This window comes from Rhyacophila brunnea, unplaced genomic scaffold (genome assembly GCF_057557595.1).
Source record: "Rhyacophila brunnea isolate RB1 unplaced genomic scaffold, BYU_Rbru_1.0 scaffold_14, whole genome shotgun sequence".
Lineage (NCBI taxonomy): Eukaryota > Metazoa > Arthropoda > Insecta > Trichoptera > Rhyacophilidae > Rhyacophila > Rhyacophila brunnea.
Window position 1 is genome coordinate 32,536,166 of NW_028232796.1, and position 22,993 is coordinate 32,559,158.

The following is a 22,993-nucleotide window of genomic DNA, read 5'->3' on the forward strand; positions in this document are numbered from 1 at the left end:
AATCAAACTAAACAAATATGTCAAATGTCATTGATTATAATATAAAAATATACCATATACCAATCGATAACTACAATGACGTTCATATCCATTTACTATGGGCAAAAAAAATCTAGACCTATAATATGATAACGGAAGAATTTTATTGAAAAGTATTTTCAAAGTATCAATCGTGCAATGGTCGATTGAATGTTTGTAATAGTTTGTTGACACTTGATAGCTAACCTCGAAATGGACATTCAGTTTAATAATTTAATTTAGAATTACAAAACCTAACCTAATAATAATAATATTATATTATGTCCAATTATAACTAATAAAACCATCCGTATTAAATTTACTTTTTCTTCTGTCATGTTGACATCCATACCCTGCCAAATTCATGTACTCAGCAGAAAATTTACCTGATTCATGAATAAGGCAACAGGCTTGACTATTACATGAATTAGCCAAAATTTTGGCCATTTCATGTAATAGTCAATTTCGCACATTCGGTGTAACATATATACAAGTTCTAAACAAAAAAAATGAAGTTTCCTTTTGTTATTTTTTTGTTTTAATGCTAAAAAATTTCAAACAAATGAAAAAATGCAACACAGAGCTGGTTACCAGGATCCAAGCCATGGGTAGCAAACCTTTTCAGCAGCCGGGCCAGATTCTAGAAATGAGATTTCCTACCGGGCCGCACAACCGATTTTTTTTATTATGCGAAACAATAAAGAAATATATGTTATGTATTAATAAAATAAAACAAAAATGAAAATAAAACATATTATTTATTAGATTAGACTTTTTTTAAATAATAAAAAATAAACAAAATAACATAAAAATAATAAATTTCAATGAGAAGTTTGATTTTGAGTGGCAGAACTAAGTGCATCAATATCGATATCGAGTGAGGTTGTTCCTACACGCAAACAGTTTTCCAAATGCACATCAGTGATTCGTGTTCTCACTCGGGATTTGATATGCTTCATCCGACTAAAAAGCTGTTCACACGTGTAAGTGTTTCCAAATAGCGAAGTCATCCATCATTAGAACATGTTTGTAAAATGCAGGAAATTTCTCCTTATCCAAATATGTTTTGTAAAACTCTTCCAAACCAACCTGATGGAATTTCTCCTTTAACTGTTCATCGCAACATATTTCACTATGTTCCATTTGTAAATTTCCCGGTAGTAAATTTACGTCTTCGGAGAATGGCATTGCAAATGCAGCAAAAAGCACACGGTGCTTTTTAAAATCTTGAGCTAATATCGAATCTTAATTTGCGAAATTAGCACATCTAGCGGCAGCATTTGATATTATTTTTATTTTCTCACTGCTCCACGGGCCACAAGTTGACACCCAGTGGGCCGCGGGTTGGCCACCCATGATCTAATCCGACCTTTGAAAAATCATCAATTCCTCTGCAATGTCGCAATTAGGTATATATGCAATTAACCAAATGTCCTAGAACATTCGCAAGGTGGAAACACAATTGGTGGCCAGAAAATAAACAACTTAAGATTCGCAGATGATACCACACTAATCGCTGCTAATGAAAGAGAACTTACATTATTTGCTAGAGGAGTAGTGTCACAAATACAGCCTACTTAATTATAGGAATAAGACTAAGTTAATAGTTGTCGATCGAGCTAACCTTCTTCTAGCAGCCAGTATACTCCAAAACTTAGAAACAGTGAACGGTTTTGTATAACCGGGATCGATCATTAGTGGATAAGGCAGATGTGAAGCAAAAATAAGTAAGCGCACACAGATTGCCAAAAATTATATTATGACACGTCTTACTACCAAAGGAAAGGATAGGGGGATTTTAATTGCCGCGAAAATGGTACTTATGCAAACATTAATATTAATGTTCTCTATATTTTAGCCATGGACCTTGAAGACAAGGGAGTGAAAGGTAAATGATGCCTTCAAAATGTGGTGTTGTTGCCGAATGTTTCTTATTTATTGGACAGAGCTCAGGATGAACCAGCCAACCATCCTAAGACTGCAGATAAAGGAACAGCTCTCGACAGTGTATCTGAGATGCACAGGTGGACCGGATAACTTGGAGGGAGTGGTAATTTTGGGTAGCCTCCATGGAAGGCGAAGTAAAGGAAGAGCGCTGGATCAATTAAATGAAGTAGCTTACTGGCGATAACCTTCACTCTACCTTAAGAAAAGCAGATGACCGAAAGCGGTAAAGAGTTTTGGTCACTCAAAAAATGACAGAATTTCAAGGCGGTCACTATCCACAGCCATTAGGGAACGACAAAGAAAGAGAACCAAATGTGTTGAATCTTCTATCAGATTGAGTTTTATCTGGTTTGTCTATAAAATCACGTATTTGACATTGAAATTCAATTTGACTTAAAAGCTAACTTAGCCATATAAAAATCTTTATTTTATATAAATGCAAATAAACGTTTACCACAAGGATATGTTATAGATTTTTTGATTGGACTGGTTTGGTTGGTAGGTATTTGAATTGGTAATTTTTAATGTAGATTAATTGATAATTATACGAATGAAATATATGAATTCTGTGTAAGGTCTTTTACGGAAGGCGTAGTTAGCAAAAGGAAATCAACCAGTTCGCAAAATTCAACGATGAATTCCAAAATTGTTGTTGTTTTTGATCGTCGAAGATACAAAAAAAACTATTAATTGAAGGACGGTGTACATTTTTATCTAATTTAGGCTAATTTTGTATCATTCCAAAATCTTCTCTGAATATGAATTTTTCAGTAATTTTAACATTATTTGTTAACATAAAGAAGTGCTTTCAAATATGAATACTTATCCAAAGTTATACAATATCACTGATAATGACTGAATGGGCATTGTATAAAAAAACCATTATGTACGTAATATATATTAAAGTACCAGCACTCGAAGTGGATCGGAACGCACCGGAGCGCAACTCCTGTTCGTAAAACCTTCGAGATTATCTCCCTGTCCCGTGAAAAAAATACAAATGCATTCCAGTTCGTGAAATATTAAAAAGTAATAAAATCAATTTACTTTACGTATTTTTTTAAAAGTTTAAACGAAATATGACGTGACGAAAACCTCAATTTTCGTATGCGGCGCTGACAACATTAAACACTTAACTTGTATGCCACAAAAACAGTTACCATTTATTTTGACCACACGAACCCCTTCCATATATTATATAATATGTAGGGGTTGGATACCCTACCATCTAGTTCTAGTATAACTTACTTAAGTATTTAAATTTAAAATGTAAACCACCAACTTTTTATGCATTGTAAACCGGTGTGAAAGGTGAATATCCTACCGATCACCACTACTAGCGTAAAACCATTACTCATAAACTATAATGTAATAACGCAATATCATAATATTATAAAAAAAAGTCATTTTTTCATGTAAATTGAATTTCAAAATCCTATATCCTATCTAAGTCTTATCATTGCAACCTTACCTACCCTCTTCCCAGGGCTCGAAATGGACCGGAGCGCACCGGAGCGCCGTTCCTGTTCGTGATATCGGTAAAATTGTCGCTCCGTCTCGTGGATAAAATAATTTGACTGTCTGAGCTAGATAGGCCATATAATACAAAATCTAACACACTTATTTTTAAGAAATACACATAAAATTTGATAACTAAGTAAATATCTTTAGAAAACTGTCGAGCGCTCCGGTTCGTAAACTTTTCCATTTCGAGCGCTGCCTCTTCCTTATTCACATCCCCATACATACAACTATTACATAAATATTTTCGGAAAATTATCAATCACTCCGGTTTGTAAAATCTTCCAATTTGAGCGCTGACATACCCACAATATAGCTTGTCACTTCGCTAATACAAGTTATTGTCACTTCCATGGATTGTTTGACTTAATATTGTATGAGTGTTAAAAATAGGATACTATAATATTATTTGAAAGCATATATAGTATTTTATTATTTATAAATTTAATACTCTCATCGTAAACGAGAGATAATATAACATTCCTTTCGGCAAGTGGCATGCTTTTTTTAAAAATTATTTTAGACAAAGTTGCAGTCATAGACAATAATATTATGCGCTAAGGTTTTAGGCTTCGCCTTTAGACAATGTAATAACTAATAACAACTTGACAGGAGTTATAGTATAACTCGTTAAGGCATTTATAAATCAAGATTGTCAAAATATTAAAAATAAACCTAAAGTGTGATCGGTGTTTTCTTGATTAAGTTTAATTGTATCGTCCATACAAAATACAGTGACGATGACATCCAACACGGATTCGCACGCAACACGGATACGCACAAATATTCGCGGTTTATTTTTTGTGTAAAAGTACGTATCCGTTTGAGTGGTTGTCTTAATACCTACTACTTAGGCCCTATTGATGTTAGTTGCAGTGATTTTCTTAAGGTGACGCATCAGTGAAACGCCAAATAATTTTCAACTGTACGCGCGACGAAATTTTGGACTTGCTGCCATTCAGTGAGAGAATGTCGAGCCAGAAACACGTCACTTTGCTGCGTGATGGCGACGGGTCAATTAATTCTAAAATCGTGTAAAGATGACTAAAAACGTTACCCATTTACTTTAAAAAGAAAACATGTCAATGAATATATTATTATTGTTACTAATAGAACAATAAACAGAACATAAAATGGTCGTATGTTGGATTTATATGACAAATAATATTTCGTTTGACAGGCGTCATTTGTACCCGCGACCCGCAATCCGCGCATCGCCTAGCAACGATCTTTTTAGACCGTGCCTCAACTAATGCATGGCCTTAAGCTTTGGGTAATATTTTTATACACAATCGAAGAACCTGTTGAATATCTTAGTACAATTTATTCATTTTATTGTATGACCAGTTTGAACTGTTTCGAGGCCCCCTTTCCTTTTTCTTGAACCTTGCTCCTTAGCTCTTCTAATTCTATGTATTATTAACCAACTGAAAATCGTCTTTTTGATTGTTTTGTTTTAGGTATTTTTTTAACCCCATTCAACCTAAAATAGAAATCCCATCTCATGCTATTATGGCTGACCTGCAGAACGTAACTCGTAAATCTAAGGGTTACATTATAGATAAATATGTACATTAATATTAAGGGTAGGTATAACACAATAAATGTTCTTAAAATGCGATTTACCGAAAATGTTCTTTTTAGACATACTTTATGTAATCTCGTTAACATTGTCAGATATAGATTGTGACCGAGATTTATCATATCGGGAATTCTCGAGAAATAATCAAAAAATATCAATCTCGAATCTAGAGAAATTTTTCTAAATTTCGAGAATTCTTATTTCTCGTTCTCGAATTAATGAGAATATCGATAAATCGAAAAAACAACAACCAGAATTTTACAAAAGTTCTAGACGATTCTGAATATATATTCCATTCATAATTATGTCGAGTTCTCGAGTTTTCCCCAGAAATCTCGAACTCTCAAGAAAACTAATATTCTTGATTTCGTACTATTTTTATACTTAACATTGTTTTTTTTAAATAACTGTGTTTGATGTCATCTTAAGAATGTCTTAAATAATATGTAATCCGTAATAACAATATAAGCTCATGTTTTTAAATGAAATAAAACTTTGTATCCAATACAAAGTAACCAAACAAAAAAGACACGTGTAGTAAATTATTATGTTTTACATTTTTACACAAGTGTAAGTGGGTGTTAAAATTTTAGAATAAAAAATAGAAGATTCCTTTATGGTCACAAAACGATATCAATAGTTGGATAGTAATGAATAAGTTCCCACGTAAATCCGTAAATGTGCTATGAATCGAGGTTATCTATGATAATCTTCGAACAAAGAGGTCAATCTCGTCCAGTCGAGTAATAAAAATAACGTTGTAATATGGGCTTACGAGAAGATGCATGCCTACAATTTTGAGTCGTAATAATTAATTTATGGTCGTTTTTTAATAGTATTATTATTCAGAAAAAAGTTATGACTTTGAAATAATAGAAGGGTAAAGGGATATAGATTGCTGTTATGACGACGGTGGAGCATCAAACTGCTATGTGAAGATTCTACATTTGAATCCCAAACTTATTTCTATTACCTTGTCAAAACTGGAAGGTGGCACGAAGAAACGATATAAGTACAATACTTATGAATAAAAGTAATTAATGTATATAAAAATGTAGCCGGTCTGCAAACCAAATGGTAGCCAAGTGACACGTTACCTGCGACTCTCGGGTAAACGGTAAATTACGCAAATATGCAATCATCGCCCCCTACCGCCCATCCATGGATTTATCTTGTACCTGGAGTCGTCGCTGGGGCAGATTTCATGTAACCTTCGTAGAATTTTGATACTTAAACTAATATTCAAAATTCTGAAATACAAATTGCATACCCTGCATAATAGATAAAAAAATTTCTACTATTTATAAAATATCTAAAATTATATAAGTATAATTTAATGACAAAATTTTAGATATTTTATAGAAAATATATTTTATCTATTTTCGTCTATTTAATGTTTAATTGATTTTTCAAACCTAATCAATACCACCTAAAATTTGTATTTTTAGTTCAATGAAAGCGAATAAGAATGACTGAAAAAGTTTAGCGTACACTAGTTATGTCGGATCTCCACAGCCTACCTCAACCCTTCAGCAACTGCTCAATATTATTTGTTTAATAAAATGATGTGATTTATGGTTTTTAATTAATTGGGTACGGCGGGCTTCTATGTCAGTAAACCCGCCACTGATTAGTGATTACTATAAACAATACATACATACAATAATTATTGTTATAAGTTTACTTTTTATACGTCACTACATTTTAGAGGTTAATGATTTAGAAAAGGTTTAAGTGAGTAGGTATAATGTTTTCTTTTTCTCTACGTCTTACAATTAAGTAACTTTTTATACTGATGTATGTATTTTTTGCGTATATTTTAAACAGTAAAATAATTGATTACACGGCGCATGAAGCGTTAATAACATCAATCACCGTTAAATAAAATTCCTTTATTATTTCATTAGTGAAACAAAACAAAAAAATATAATAAACATTCATAGACGATTTTTCCGCGTATCTCATCGCCTATAATTATTTCTAAATTAGTTACTCGCGTCTATGTACGCATCACAAAAAAAATGACTAGAAATTCATCCGTAATCAAATATTTTTTCAACAATAATTATTAAAACCTCACCTGTAAAGGTAATTTTTTTATTGAACTTAATGGTAAATAGTAACGCGCGTGGTCAACTAATTACTGTTTATGACAAGAACCCAGCATGCAATAAAATGTACATATTACATCGGAAGATTTTATTTAATAAAACCCGACTTGATGATGATAGACATAGATATTATAATCGTGTTGGAAGTAAGATAAATCTTTAAGAAAGGATGATGGGTGTAGTGGTGAGTGGCAGAAGTGGCGGATGTTACCTCAATGCGAAGAAACCCTTCACGAGGTGCCGAATCTATTGATGTCCTTCCGATTGATGCTCTTCCGATTGATGCAGGCGATGTGTCTAGGTACGTTAAAAAAAACTAAAAAATACTTTAGGACCTGATAGTTTCGATCCCTTTGGATGTTGATATATCCCACTTACGTGAGCAGAGTATATGTGGGTGTTGTGTAATAAATTTTTATAATAGGGTATATTTATTTCAATCGACGTCTTAAATTTTTAATTTGTAAAGTTCATTACTTATATGTAAATAATTGAATTTTAATTTGAATAATTATGATAGTTTTGAATCGTCTACCGAAGTTAAATAGTGCAAATATGAGATACTATGAGATAGTTTCAGACTTATACGTGGCGTAAATGTGAACTCTGCCATTCTTGGTGGTGTTGGCTTGTGTGTCTCTGATAATTACCTTAGGAATCGAGGGCATCCGTTGTTTGTTCTCCCACGGTGCAGAACTAACCTGCCATTAGTAATGCCAATTGGGAGGGCAATAACCATGTTTAATGAAATCGCTTCGGATATTGATATATTCCATTTACGTGAGGGTGAATTTAGGTGGACGTTGTTTTTTAAATTCTTAAAATAGGATCTGCTTAATTCATCCGGTGCCTACTTCCTTGTACCTATATACTTAATATTTTTTTGTATTTACACATTTATACTGTAGAATAACTTAATACTGATCTATCTCTTGTGTTATGTACATAAAACTGTTTTAATAATATTTCTTTGTTTCTAAATGTCATGTTGTGAACGTCTTAAACTTATAATTTGTAATGTCCACAATATGTAAAATAAATAAATTGAAATTGAAATTGAAAAGTTCTAAGTCACGATTTATATAAAAGAAAGTGTAATTATTTATTGTTAAATATAGTTATAATATGTTTTTGCGGAAGACATAAAATATTTTTTTATTAATATGTATTCTGATCTATTCATAGTACTATAATATAAAATCAACCCTATGTTGTTACGTATTCTTTGTTATTTTTGACAACTAGAAACTATTGTCACCTACGTCTTTCAGTGTAATATGGCCCAACCCTGCAGCGAAATAGGTTAAGTGGACCGAATCAATATTCAACCGACAAATCATCATCAGCTGGTAGCCCTAGCTCCAATTCAGGCGAAAGGAAGACCATGAATGTGCCCAAACAGTTAGCGGCAGGTTAGTCTTTTGATTGTAGTTGTAATCTTGTTGAAAGTTGCTGTGCTATTAGCCAATTACTGGAGTTGAATTATGTTCGAGATACATTACTGGTTCAAGCATTTCTTCTCCATATAATTCATTGTTTTTTTGAAATAACATTTTACAACAGTATAGTTTTTTTTATATATTAATAGTATTATCTGCTGTCAACGACAATGCTGTTACTAGCCAGTAGAGCTGAAAATAGAATCGGAACCAACCCCTGGAACCACCTTAATTAGTTTGAATAACAATCTAGATTAAGTCTTATATACTATTTCTATTATGACATTTAAACGCATGCACAAAACGAATAAAGCATGTTTAATTTAGTAAATAGGACGTATATAATGCCATTTCTTCTTATTTTCAACACTACAACAGGCCATGAGGCCCAATAAGAGTAGAATATTGAAACAGTGGTGTATGGTGTATGTATTATTAGAAGAGAAACAATCACCTTAGCGACCTCTATCACTTCGAGAAGGGAATCCAATCCCGAGCCAAAATTCTGATCCCGGGATTTCAGGATAACAATTTATTTTGACAATCCCGGGTTAGGCATTTTTTCCATTAATATAAAATTTTTATATTTACAAATAACATTGATAAAATCGGTCAAAAATAAATCTAGTATAATTTATACTATTTAAGACATTTATTGTTAATTTTGTATACGTTGAATCTTGGAAATACATAAGTTTAATGGAGTAAATAATATTTTAATATAAATAATAATGTGAATTTAATGTGAGATTGCTGTTTTTGATAGTAAAGACTTAATGAATGGGTTAGCGAGATTTAAAATAGTAAAGCAAATCATGGTGTACTTATGCATGGCCTTTCCGCTTCATAAATCTAATAAGTCAGCCAAATATTAAATTGCCGTAAACGTATGAGATCATGGTGGAATTACTTGCGAAGCATTGCTTGTTTCCAATATTTCTCATTTTTATTAATTTATGTAAAAAAAATAAAATGAATCGGTAACTTACACATGGGTATAAATCAAACTTATTTCAAACTCAGTTTATTTCTAATGTAGTTACTTGTTATTAAAAGTATTTTTTCTGTTATATTTTAGTTTTTATTCTATTTTCCAAAAAAAATCAATCCCGGGATTCATAGGCATCCAAAATAGCTCGGGATCCTGGGATCCCGGGATTAGAATCCCTAACTTCGAGTACTCTTGTCTTCTTTTTTATAAATTGGTTTCTTTTTTGATCTTTACGCTTTATGCCCAACGTGCATCTTTTTATGCCACGTTGCGCTACTCAGTAGTGTAGTGAAATAGTAGTATAATAATATATGTAGGTAAATCAACCACAAACACTAAGGCTTTTTGAAAATCACATAAATATATTGTGACCTCACCGATAATCGAATTCAGAGCCCCCGGATAAAAGGCCAGTGCCTTACATACTGGACTTTGACATTGTCTATTACCTAACGCAGGCGATGAATGTTATTCTTTTAATACTTTAGTAAGTATGGAAGTCACTCGCAGCTAACCTAATTAGTAAACCATAGCATCTTTCCATAAAAAAATCTAAAATATCTTTGTCAATTTTATTGTGTATCTATCAGTGGCGAAGGGTGACTTTTGGAAAATGGTAGGCTGTGGAGATCAAAGAAAAAGAGCACACTTGCCAGGTATACTCACGGGAAATAAGACGATAATACGATATTACTACTGATAAATATGTACACACTAATGTCAACGTCACACTAAATCGATGAAATTTCAATAGCTCATTGATGATATAATTCAGCAATGAATATAAATTATGTATTTTCCTATACCTACACGTAACATACGCCTAAAAATATATCATCGGTAAATATTATCAACAGCCAAATATGACAAACAACTAAACAAAAAAATAATATACTTACTTATTTATGTTCTATGAATGAATTAAATGATAAAAATAATAATCAAGAGATAAAATTATTAACTATTTTTAAAAGTATTCTATCTTTACGCGACGTTTGAACAAATAGAAATTATTTTGTTTAATTATTAATTATTAAATGTTAAACGAATAAATGAATAAAATTATTAATTATTAAATGATAAATAATAATCACGAGATAAAATTATTAATTATTTTTAAAAGTATTCTATCTTTACACGACGTTTGAACAAATAGAAATTATTTTGTTTAATTACTATTTGAATAAAGCGCCAATGCGACAGTCCTCGACACTAAATATATAAGCTTTGCATTATAAGCCTATATTATATTCGTATGAATAAAAGCAGACTGCTCCGGTGCCCTTGGAACGCAGTTCATACGATAAGCTCAGAAAATTATTGTCGAGTGAATCGATTTATTAATCCAATACTCGCTAGAGGCGCTGGTTTGTCACTTATTATTTATTTATTCTTCATTTTCTGACGACAGTGGCTCTCATTTTTATTTTTTTTAATATTAATTATTAATCTGACGATATATTTAATTGGTTCCCGCACATTTTTTTTATCTAAGTATTAAAATTTATTGATTATTATGAATTAATACTTTCTATCTATTTTTCTTAGAAGGTAGGCTTCAAATAATCGCCTACTATGGAGCCTTCGCCACTGGTATCTATTTCCGTAAGAAATTATTTTTATACGGAAACAGATTTTTAATACTTAAATCATGAAATCTTCATCTAAACAACAACAGCACTGATTGTTAATCATTGACTCATCCAGTGAGTCAATGTTGTCCTATGCAGGTAACTAAGTTTATTTACGCGCACCTCGAGATGTTGCGGTCGCCTGAAGCGATTCATCACCGTTAACCGAACGATAACAACTTTACTTTACTCGTGGTACCAGTGGAAGATGCCTACTTATAAATTATATTACTACCATTCCGTCCGAGATACAACCATTCGACGTCCGTAACCCACTTCCTGCGGGTTATGTTTTCATTTTTGACGCGTTCAGCGGTCTTTCGTGTTTAAAGTTTGCCATGTCCGCAGACTCAGCTGCGATGGTCAGATGGACGGAATAGCCAGGATGTAATGTCAAGCGATCGAGTCTGCGTATGGTTCAATGTTATGTTCTCTCAATCTTTTCAATTGTGTAGAGCAGTGGCGAAGGGTGGAGGTAGGCTGTTACGCTCCGACATCAAATCAAATCAAATCAAATTTATTTATTTATTTTACATATAATGAACATTACAATATATAAATTTAAAGCGTTCACGACATGACATAAAATAAGTGTTAACAATTTTTACAGAGAAATGTGAGTTAATAATACAATAAATAATAAAATAAGAAATAAAATAACCAAAATAAAAGTAGATGGAAGCACACAGAGTGAACTTTGATAGACCCTATCTTAATGCTTATAAAACAGCGTCCACATAAATTTACCCTTACGTAAGTGGAATATATCAATTTCCGAAGCGATTTCATTAAACATAGTTATTGACCTCCCAATTGGCATTACATAAACTATCTCAGTCAAACGTATTTGTTTTCATTGAACTACAATTTGTAGAGAGTGTTTGTCAGTTTTTAAAATTCAGTTAAACCCTGCCTAATCCTAACTATAGTAACTTTAAATATTTTGTAGATAGAATAATATTTTTTATCTATTATGGTTTGGTTAGAGGGCTTAATAGATTAAAAAAAACTAACCAACCCCATCTGAAATAATATGTATTCTTAATTCAACGGAAATAAATAAGTACGACTGAAAAGGTGTGTACTATTTATATCGGATCTTCCATAGCATACCTAAACTATTATGGTTTTGTTTAGGCAGGGTTTAATTGAATTTTAAAAACTAACCAGCACCATCTGCAAATTGTATTTTTAGTTCAACGAAAACAAATAAATACGACTGACAAGATATAGTATACACTATTATTTATGTCGAATCTTAACAGCCTACCTTCACCCTTTGCCACTGGTGTAGAGGTATGAACGCTAATTCAAGAGAAGTCACGGATAATTGAGGCATTCGAGATATGGCTTTATAGACGCATCCTTAAAATTCCGTGAACTGACTCAGTGACACCTATGACATTCTCAACCGAATGATACAGGACCGAGAAGTTTTGCATGGTATTAAAATCAGAAAATTACAGTAGCTCGGGGACATTATGAGAGAACAAAATAATCCCGAATTTGTCATCCAAAGAAAGATCAACGGTAAGTGTTGCAGAGTACTGCGTGTTTCTTAGATAGCTTAAGAATCTCCATGATTGATACGAGTCTCCACGGAACTGTTCCGGGTAGTAAATGATAAAGCAAAAATCACCGGCCAATGGTGGCCACCCTCCGTTAGGATAAAATGCACGAGCACAAACATTTTTATGCAACTCAGTGCATGTTCACATCTGTAAACATCGCCATTAATTACAAATTGGCGCGGTTTAATCAAAAATACATTCTACGAGACCACGCATCGCTACTTCTGATGGTTTAGTCAATAAATTCCGACAAGCACTACCACAATAATTGCATGTTATACAAATTACTATGTTAACAAAAAATCATGTGTATTTTAAATGTTACATAATTAATATTACAAATTAAATGCAAACAAATAATTTCTATATAACAGTTCTTATTTATTATTTGTTTACGGACAGATGTATAATACGTATATTGGTAGTATAATTGTTTTTATTCAGGGTTTGATTACCCATTGGGCTAAAGCTAAAAAATTGTAAATAAAATAAATGAATTTGTAATATTTGAATAATATTTTAGGGGAAGTCGATAAGTTTTTATGAAAGATGAATAAGAGAAAAGCTTAATTTGATCTAAAATTCTAAGCACAAGAAGTGTCCAATGTATTTTTAAAGTATTTAATTTCAATAGACAGCTATCAAAGAACCTTTATCTTTTGCGGGTGCCGCAAAACAATATGTTTGAAAAACACAGTGAATAAAGTGTGTAAAATGTACAATTTTAGGAGTTCATTCGAAAGCACGTCGAAATCTCAAAATGCATAAATGTATGAATTTCCAGAAAATGAGAGTGTCATTCATTCATTGTACCTGTCCAAATTTTCGATTCGCTTTGAGAATTTTTCTCAAAATGACTTTAACTAATTGCCAAGGCGAATACTCATTTTGCACATTGTCATGAATTAAAAATTATGTTTGCAACAGCATTGACCATAATCGATTAAATTCACACGAATTAATGCCAATAGAGTTAAAAATTTAGTTCTATGAAAATAAATGCGTTTGTGAGCAAAAACCAAAAAGTATTAATAAAAATGAACAAGCACATGATAATAAGATATTTTTCGGCCTCCTAAAGCCAGGCCTTTTTGATAACTAAATCTGGTCCTATCTCCTACTCTCAGGAGTCAGGACATAAGATTTATTATAAAGTCTTGAAGAAAACGCACGAAACCGAAAAAAATCGTTGGTGATGATGAGCATAATATTATGAAGTAAATATTATATTTTAGGGTTTCTTACCCAAAACTTTGTCTACAATAAAAACATTTGGCAACAATGTTGTATTAACTAATCGCTGCGGAGCTGATCACTACAATCTTATATCATTCCTAACTCGTTTAGGTATAATAAATGATCCTAAATGTTAATGCGGAAACGACAATGAAGATATAAATCACGTTGTCCTTTTTATGATGGTAAAAGGCGAATGCTCCTTCAAAATTAATAATTACCACCTAATCTTGAGATGTGTATAGCTCAGTCAAACATCAAAGCGTTTTGTATATCCACATATATCTGAGAGAATTTAACCTGCAAGTATAAAGTATAATACCACACGGTTGAAGCTAACATGTAATATTATGTGGTATGTAGGTACCTTCCCATTAATAACATATTTTTTTTTTGTTTATATTATAATCATTAATCTTATATAAATGTGATAACAGTGTATAAATGTACAGCTAAATAAGACTCAGTTGAGACTTCGTAGCTTAATAAATGATAAAAAAAATATATGAAAAAATGAACTAAACTTATTGCAAAATACAAATTTCCCGCTTCTATGATTTTAGCCAGTCAATTCAGCCGGTCAATGTGTTGGCCCTGAGACTGTAGAGCTATTTTTTGAAGTTACGAACCTGCGGTGAGACAATAAGAACGTCTACCTGTTAAACTATGACTTGTTCTCTTGTAGAATTTGAATAATTTATTCCGCTATAAAAATATTATCAAAACATAAAAACATCCGCTGGCAAGACGTTAATTAAGTGCCTATTAATAGTTTTGATTGAAGATATAGTTTTGGTGAAGAAAGGAATGACCACTAAGTATTATATTATAATATAATATATAATAATACATACTAATATAGCAGTTCATATGGCGAACAGAATTTGCAAAATTTCTCGAGAATGTCAAGAATTCTTGAAAAATCATACAACCAACCACGAATTCTCGAGAAAACAAATATTCTCGAATCTCAAGAAATAAAAAAGTCGAGAAATCATAAGCTCTAATCCTTACCCAGGTTTGAATCCGGGGTCTGATATTGATGAGTTCACATATTGCTTTTCAATTTGTGTATGAGTCAGAGTATGAACCTAATAGGTTGAGCAAGTGGCTGATATCCATTTTTCATAAAAACAAAAAATCTGTTAATACAAACCTTCATCTGTTCAGGCCCATATAATATGATCTTATTAGGATCGGATATGGTCGAAAAAAAACCATTAAGTTAGTAATTTACCCATTTATAGGAGACTGCATTTAATTGAATACCAAATTAATTTAAAACTTATAGCTAGTACATCGGTCTCCCTTTCTTTCATACTTTTCAGTAAATATTCGTACTACATTAATGATATGCCTGACATCCTAATAAATCGATATATTTCGTCGGTCTTATCATTACATAAAGCTTTCTTTACACAATATTAATATACAGGATGTTGATATTATATTGTATAATAAGTAGTAATAGTGGTGTATACCAACCTATTATTACAAAATATTTATAGACCATTTCCTTTCGACAGTACCAACACCGTAACTATATAGTTCATGTTATTTTATGGCATCGTGCATACTTACGTGTTTTTGATATTATCAAAAAAAAAAAAACAAGTTACGATTCCGGCATGTTTTATACTACGAATTAAAATTCCTAGATTTAAGACAATGCATTGAGTCACGGCGAGTCGTGACTTAAGAGTAACACATATTAGCATGTCTTCCACGTGAGGCACATTTATATTTTAGTATTCAAGAGTGCATTTTCCTCATTTTTTACCTTTTTTTTAAGGTTTCGGTTTTTATCGAAGGTTGGCTCCCAAAATACAGTACATCTTTCTGTCCCGTGCTATCGGTGGGAAAATCAAACTTCTTTAGATAAACGATATTCTCTGTATACGTCTTTATCAGCTTCCACAAAACGTTGCAATGAATTATAAGTAGGTAGAAAATATACAGTCTTCAAAAACTTGCAAAATTTCTCAATCACAAGACAATTCTTCTTGCTTCTATGTTGCAATTTTTTCTATATTTTTAAACCATCATAATTTATTGTATTAATTTTATTTTTTCGAACTCATATTAGCACGGATTTCGACGCAAATGACTAGTATTGTGACTAGTCTTCTCCATATATCTAATGGGGTGTCGAAAGGTGTTCGCCTTTCATCCGGGACTCCGAGTTCAATGCTCGATGAGGTTACAATATATTATGTATGTTAAAATAATTATAAAAATATGATTTTCTCAAAGCATGGGTGTTAGTTTTTGTTTTACTTCTAAAACTATACTCCTATTTCACGTGGCATGGAAAGGTGCGTATTGGACATATCCCGTAAAGATCACAAAATAAACCAATGAATAAGGAGGCATACAATAGTACTCGATGTGATAGAAGTCACTAAGCAGATGAAATGGAAATGGGTCAGATAATTGCAGAGAAATTTAATGTTACAATTATCTTAAATTGTACGGACTAATAGGGTATTTTGGTGGCATTAACATCACCGTCTAGAGCACAGGTTCTTAAACTTATTTCGACTACCGCCCACTTTGAGATTTAAAAAAAAATCTAGTGCCCCCCATATTTTTAACTTACCTTTTTACATTACCATCTGTTGCGTATCTTAAAAACAGTTTTTGCAAATATAATTTTTGAACATGCATTATTATATGGATAGGATAGATAGGGTGTGACCCATATCAAAGAGATCAAAGAATATTTCAATGAGAGGAAATAAAACTCATATTTAAGTAAGAAGTATTTTTTATTAACATTAAAAGAAGGCTTTGAATTTAAAACTTATCTAATGTGAAGGATGAATCTGATGCAATTCGACGAGTTTGTGAATATCAGGCTCGAATTCACTTAAAAGCAGCCGATTTCTCTTTTTAGTTATCAGAGTTGCTACAGCACTAAATCCACGTTTACACAAATACGACGATGGAAATGCTATGATAAATCGTTGAACAACCGACCATAACCCAGAGTATAGTTGAGAGATTCGCTTCTTCAGCTAAAATTCATGGTAGGTAGCCATTCTTGAATTTAATTTTTAATTCTTCGTTTGCTGTCAGTACTATTGACATTTGAAAAAGGATCCAACACCTAGTCTGGTATGTTCTGGAATCGTTCCTTAAAATCATCGTAGAGGTTCTTCAAGTGCTGACAGTAAATAAGCAAGACATCGTAACTTATTAAATTCACGTCTGCCTATATTCCTTTTGAACAGTAGCAGTTTGGCTATGAAATCAGCAACGATATTTTTTGTTGTAATTAAGTTTAAGTCGTCGCCTTGAAGCTGGAGATTCACATCATTAAACAACGCATCTCAAGAATTTCGGTTAGGGATGGGATCGACTCCAAGCATTCGAGTAGTAAATCGCATCTAAAGTGGTGTCGTGTCTAGATTCCGTCGGATTTTTATAGATAGAATTTATCTACCGTCGCCCTTCTAGATTTCCTTAATGCCTTTTAATTTTCTTTGAGCCTTCTACTGGCCCCCTGAAAGCCTCCAGCGCCCACAAAGGTGCGTTATTGCCCACTTTGAGAAAGACTGTATGCCTACTATAAATTATTTTAGCTTTACACTGCCTATACACAATAAATACGTGAGGCGAATAAATGCCATTGAAAAGGTTCATAAGAGCACTTCTATCACACGTTGATCAAAATGATTTCTGAGAACCTTCTTTGTAATCTTTTATCATTTTTAAAACAATTTATTTTGTAGATACTTTTACTTTCTGTAGTTCTCTCTTTTCCTCGTTAAACTATCATGTAGGTATTCATATAACTATTTAAAAAAAATCAAAACACATATTTTATGAATATATTTTATAAATGAAAAAAAGAACAGTATATTTTAGATGTATTTTAACTGATTTAATCAGGACGTTGCCAAACAGCTGAAATGGAGATGGGCGGGGCACATTGCTCGCCGAAAGGACGGCCGCTGGACAAATGCCGTCATCTAATGGTACCCAAGGGGTACAAAACGGCCACAGGGTCGCCCTAAAAGCCGCTGGATTGATGAACTGGTAAAGTTCGGCGGAAATACGTGGCAGCGAACGAAACAGGACCGAGAGAGTTGGAGAAAGCTTGGGGAGGCCTTCATCCAGCAGTGGATTGACCCCGGCTGATGATGATGAATCAGGTACGATTATGATCTTAGAATAAGTTCAATCAACATTAATTAACGCGGCCAAATATTTTTTTTTCATTCTATAATAACCATTATTCTCCTGGTATATAATAAATACATCATAAACATTTTAATAAAATATTATAATAACACAAAAATCGTCTATGTCTTGTCTCTACAACTCTCCGTATAAATAACTATTTATTGTCTTTCCTGCCCCCTGAACATTTAAAAAAAGACAATTAATTTATGTGGTTTATAAATTACTCTGTTTAGTATTATGTAATTCCGGATACCTATTTTCATTATTCTTAATATAACAATAATAATAATGCAACTGAACAGAGAACCCACTAGATTAATTACTGACCTCGTAGTTATTTATTAGAGTCATATTCATCTTAAGAAATAGACCTTCATTCTGGCACCAATAACAATCACTAAAATATTTTATTTCCAATTTAAAGTATTTAATTATAACCCAATAAATTAAAATTCTTTCTATCAAATGCCAAGAGTCCAAGAACAATGAATTGTTTTACTATCGGTTTTGATCAGTTAGTTGTAGGAGAAGAAAAATTCTCACGTTGTATTCTATAAAATATATAATGATTTAATACATTTAGTTATTTTTTTTCTTAAATGTATCAAGTCAAAGATGTTGAAGAAATCCTGCTTTAATGGAGATTACACTTAAATATTATATGAAAAAGGACCAATAAGATTATATATACATTAGTCTAAGTAATCATGATATAATGAGCTTCATTTTCATTTACGATCCATTTTTATATATACAAGGATGTGGATGGCTATCTGTGACCAAAATCTCAAATATAATATTATTACGACGGTACTTCAGTGAAACGGCAAATAATTTTCAACTATAGGTGCGACGAAATTTTAGACTCGCTGGCAATCGGAGAGCGAACGTCGAGCTGTGAACACGTCAATTTGTTTCGTGATGGCGACGGGGGTATTAATTCTTAAATCGTGTAAAGATAACTATAAAACGTTGCCAATTTACTTGAAAAAGAAAACATGTCAATGAATATATTATTATTGTTACTAATAAAACATACGTTAAAGTGCCCACCACCACCCGTCATATATGCACAACCGTGGATATGCACGGCCGCTTTCTATGACGCTTTAAACGTGTCTGAAAGAAGTGATTTTAAGTGCTCATTCCGCCCCGAGACGGAGCCGCACAGGACTGATGCTGCAACCATGCACCGTAGTGCTTAAAGAAGAAAGTTAAGAAAGAAAATTTTTGTTTTTTGGACTGGCTCTGCTGTCCGCTGACGTTAAGCGCTTTGTGTACCCGCATACTGAGTGTCACGAATTGAAATAGATGAGTCTACAGAAGAGTCGGGACTATCCCGCTCCCCATACGACGCTGCAAATTTCTCAAATGCAGCAAAGTTGGCTTCGGTTGCTACCAGATCTCCATGACCAATTGGGCCCGTGTGAGGACGGACCCTGGCAAACAGCTCAGCTCGTTTGAATTCCATAAGCGGGCAATCCCAGAGGATGTGTTCACAACATCTTGGTGGTCATGCCCGCAGGTACAACCCGGCCCATTTACTATCAAGCCAAACTCGTGGAGTCTGGCGGCGAAGTTGCCATGGCCGGTGAGGAACTGGCTAATCCAGTGTGAAGGTTGGAGTCTTCTAGTTTGGTGCCTGCAGAATACGTCTGGAAAAAAACGGTAAGTGTGCCGCCCCTTGGGGGAGGCGGTCCACCTCGCCTTCCATGCCGCAAATGCGGTCTTGTACACAATGTCACTTACAGTCTTCTTGTAAGAAACGTCCTCGGATCTCTGCGGTGGTGTCAGATGGACACCGGCAAGTATTGTGCTGATCCCCCTCAAGAAGAGGTTGATCGATCCTCTGACTTGGACTTGCAGATCGAGGGGTAGCACCCCCGCGAGTACGGGAAGCGCGTCAGTAGAAGTTGTGCGGTAGGCTTTGGTAAGCGAGATCAGCGCAAGTCGCTGCCCGCTTAGTAGTGCGCGTCTCACGAGAGTTAAGGAGTTTACTCGGGAATGCCAAATGCTGGAGGCGTAACCGGTAATTCCCATGAAAATTGCGCCGTATGCAACCTTAAGGGCTCTAGGCTTAAGTCTCCAATTGCTGCCCGCCATTCAGGCCATTCTCTGATAGGCCTAATTGGCCTTAGAGACGGCCGTCTTGGCGTGGTGAACGAAAGACAGCTTGTCATCAAGAATTAGTCCCAGATACGTGACCCTTTCGGAGAAACGCACTGAGGTCAAACAGAACATTAAATGGTCGTACGCATGTTGGATTTATATGACAAATTATATTTAGTTCGGCACGCGTCATTTGCACAATCCGCGCATAGCCTAGCCACGATCTTTTTAGACAATGCCTCAACTGAAGTATAGTCTTGACTAAATATTCATTTTCACTAAGAATCAGTCAGTATATATAATATAATTTCGTAATATTGTGAGATAGCGGATCCACAATTTATTGTATAATCATTTCAACATATTATTCCATAGTGCGCCGATCAATAAAGAGCGGGTCATAATTGATTGGACATGTCACTCGATTATAGGTCCCCGTTAAAAACACATCGCACCGAATAATTGTCATTATATTTATATTATTGTATCGAGTGTACCTTGTAATTATTGAAACAGTAAATTAATTCTCGCCTCCTCCATCATCACGAAGAACTACAACCTTCTTTCATCTGCAACACCTGTCCACCGCCGAAGTAGAATACCTACAGATTTATATATTATCACGTTTGATAAAACCTTTTCTAGAAAACGGAAACTATATATAGCTCCCTGAAAACGACAGTGGGATAAGTAAAAAATCTAGTTTTGAGATAATTGAACTTTAATGCTTATGCCATACAAAATCGTTAACTATATTATGTTTATTTTATTTTTTTTCTGCAGTTTATAATTATTAATAAATGATAATGGTATGTAAGATTAATAATTGATGTCTATTATTATTAACGGTGGGCTATTTCAGTTATCGCACCGTTGCTTTGAAGTGACAGGATATTTTTATAATAAATGCAACATTGGTTTTTTTTACTTTTAAATGGGGTATTACAAATTTTTTTTAAAAATCTCAGTGATTCATTACGTAGGTATAGATTTCGTCAATCGATTGGCATACTTACCTAGAAATCGATTTTTATTCACTTTATATGTCACTGGTGTTTGCGGATGAAAATGAAACTGAAAACAATGACTAATGGAGTTGAAGTCAATTTGCATTGAAGATTCGTTTGTGGCAAACCAAACAATATTAGGTATCACTCGCATCTGTCAAAAAAGTATTTTAATAAAATTTTAGATTAACTAAGCAATTCTATACATATATTATTAAATGTACAGATATTATTAATATTCTATATTTCGAATATGAAACATTGTTAGGTTATACCGAAACTGCTTAACTACCCACTGTGAAAGAACAGATCGTGTCAATTATTTTACGTATTTATATTTTAGGCAGCTAAATTACCAGAATTATTATTATTTAAAATAATTAGATGAACACACAATAAATATATATGTCATTCATAATAAACGTCGAACATCGATAAAATATTATATAATTATACATACCTACGTCAAAATAGCCACCAAAAATGGCACCAAGCTTAAATTTCAATGGGACCACGATATTTGAAAAAATCTGTGGCTACCAATTCAACATCACTAAAAAATATTGCAGAATCTCCAACAAGTGATGTAATTCGATAAATATATAAGGATTCCTCTTCGTATTGTACAATATATTGGACAGAACACCATTTACAATATTAGATACATACGGAATTGTGGTCATTTAACAATGTAAAAAAATTATGTATATCTTCTTATTGTGCCATCCCCTAGCGGAGGTCGGCCACCATCAAGGCGATCTTAGCTTTGTCATCTGCTACAGTTCAGTGGAGCTTCTCCGCGGAGGTTCTTAAGCCACGAAATGCGGCGTCGTCCTCTGTTACGCTTACTCTTGATCTTTCCTTGAATGACAAGTTGGGGAATGCTGTACTTTTGTTATCTCATAATATTGTGGCCGAAGTACTGTTGTTTCCTGGTTTTGATACTACGCAGAATTACTCGGTCCTATCCCATTATATTGAGAATTTCAACATTTGTCACCCGTTCAATCCAAGGAATTTTGAGGATGCGTCTATACAGCCACATCTGGAAAGCTTCAACTCTCCGTGAAATCTCTTGTTTTAGTATCCATTGTGTCTATATTATAGTATAATACCGCAAGACTGGAATATTTTAGTTTTAGGACTGATAGATAATAAAATATAGTTTTGGTACAATAAAACTTAGAACAATGATGTTCACTGTAATATTTTCAACACAGGGAAATTATTCTGAAAAACGCTTTTGATTTTTGAAATGTCACCCTTTCAGTACCGAAGATCGAATGTTGCAAACTTACGACTTTAGATCCTACGTAATTTTGCATTCCAAAAACAATATGCAGCAATCATACCAGTCAGCATTGTATGTGTGATACACTTTATTATGTATGTTTTGTTGTCAAAACAAAACAATGGAGCGAAAATGAATTTCAGCATTTCCTCAATCATAACTAGATTAGTAGGGTCTGTCATGATTTGTTAATTGCGACAATATCTCTTGTAATATATGGACTGCATTTGTGTATAAATAAAAAGGACAATCCATGAATCCTCACTCACTCATCGAATCCATCACGCGATCCACTACTATCATCACGAGTCCTTCACGCGACATAGGCAACTGTCATTCCACTCGAGTCCA

At 33.3% G+C, this 22,993-nt stretch overlaps 1 protein-coding gene across 3 annotated transcripts in view; it reads right to left on the reverse strand.

The window, feature by feature from the left end:
• The window catches only part of LOC147075871 (uncharacterized), a 364,751-nt gene that overhangs the window by 276,668 nt on the left and 65,090 nt on the right, over window positions 1–22,993 (reverse strand). The gene's annotated exons all lie outside the window — the stretch shown is intronic.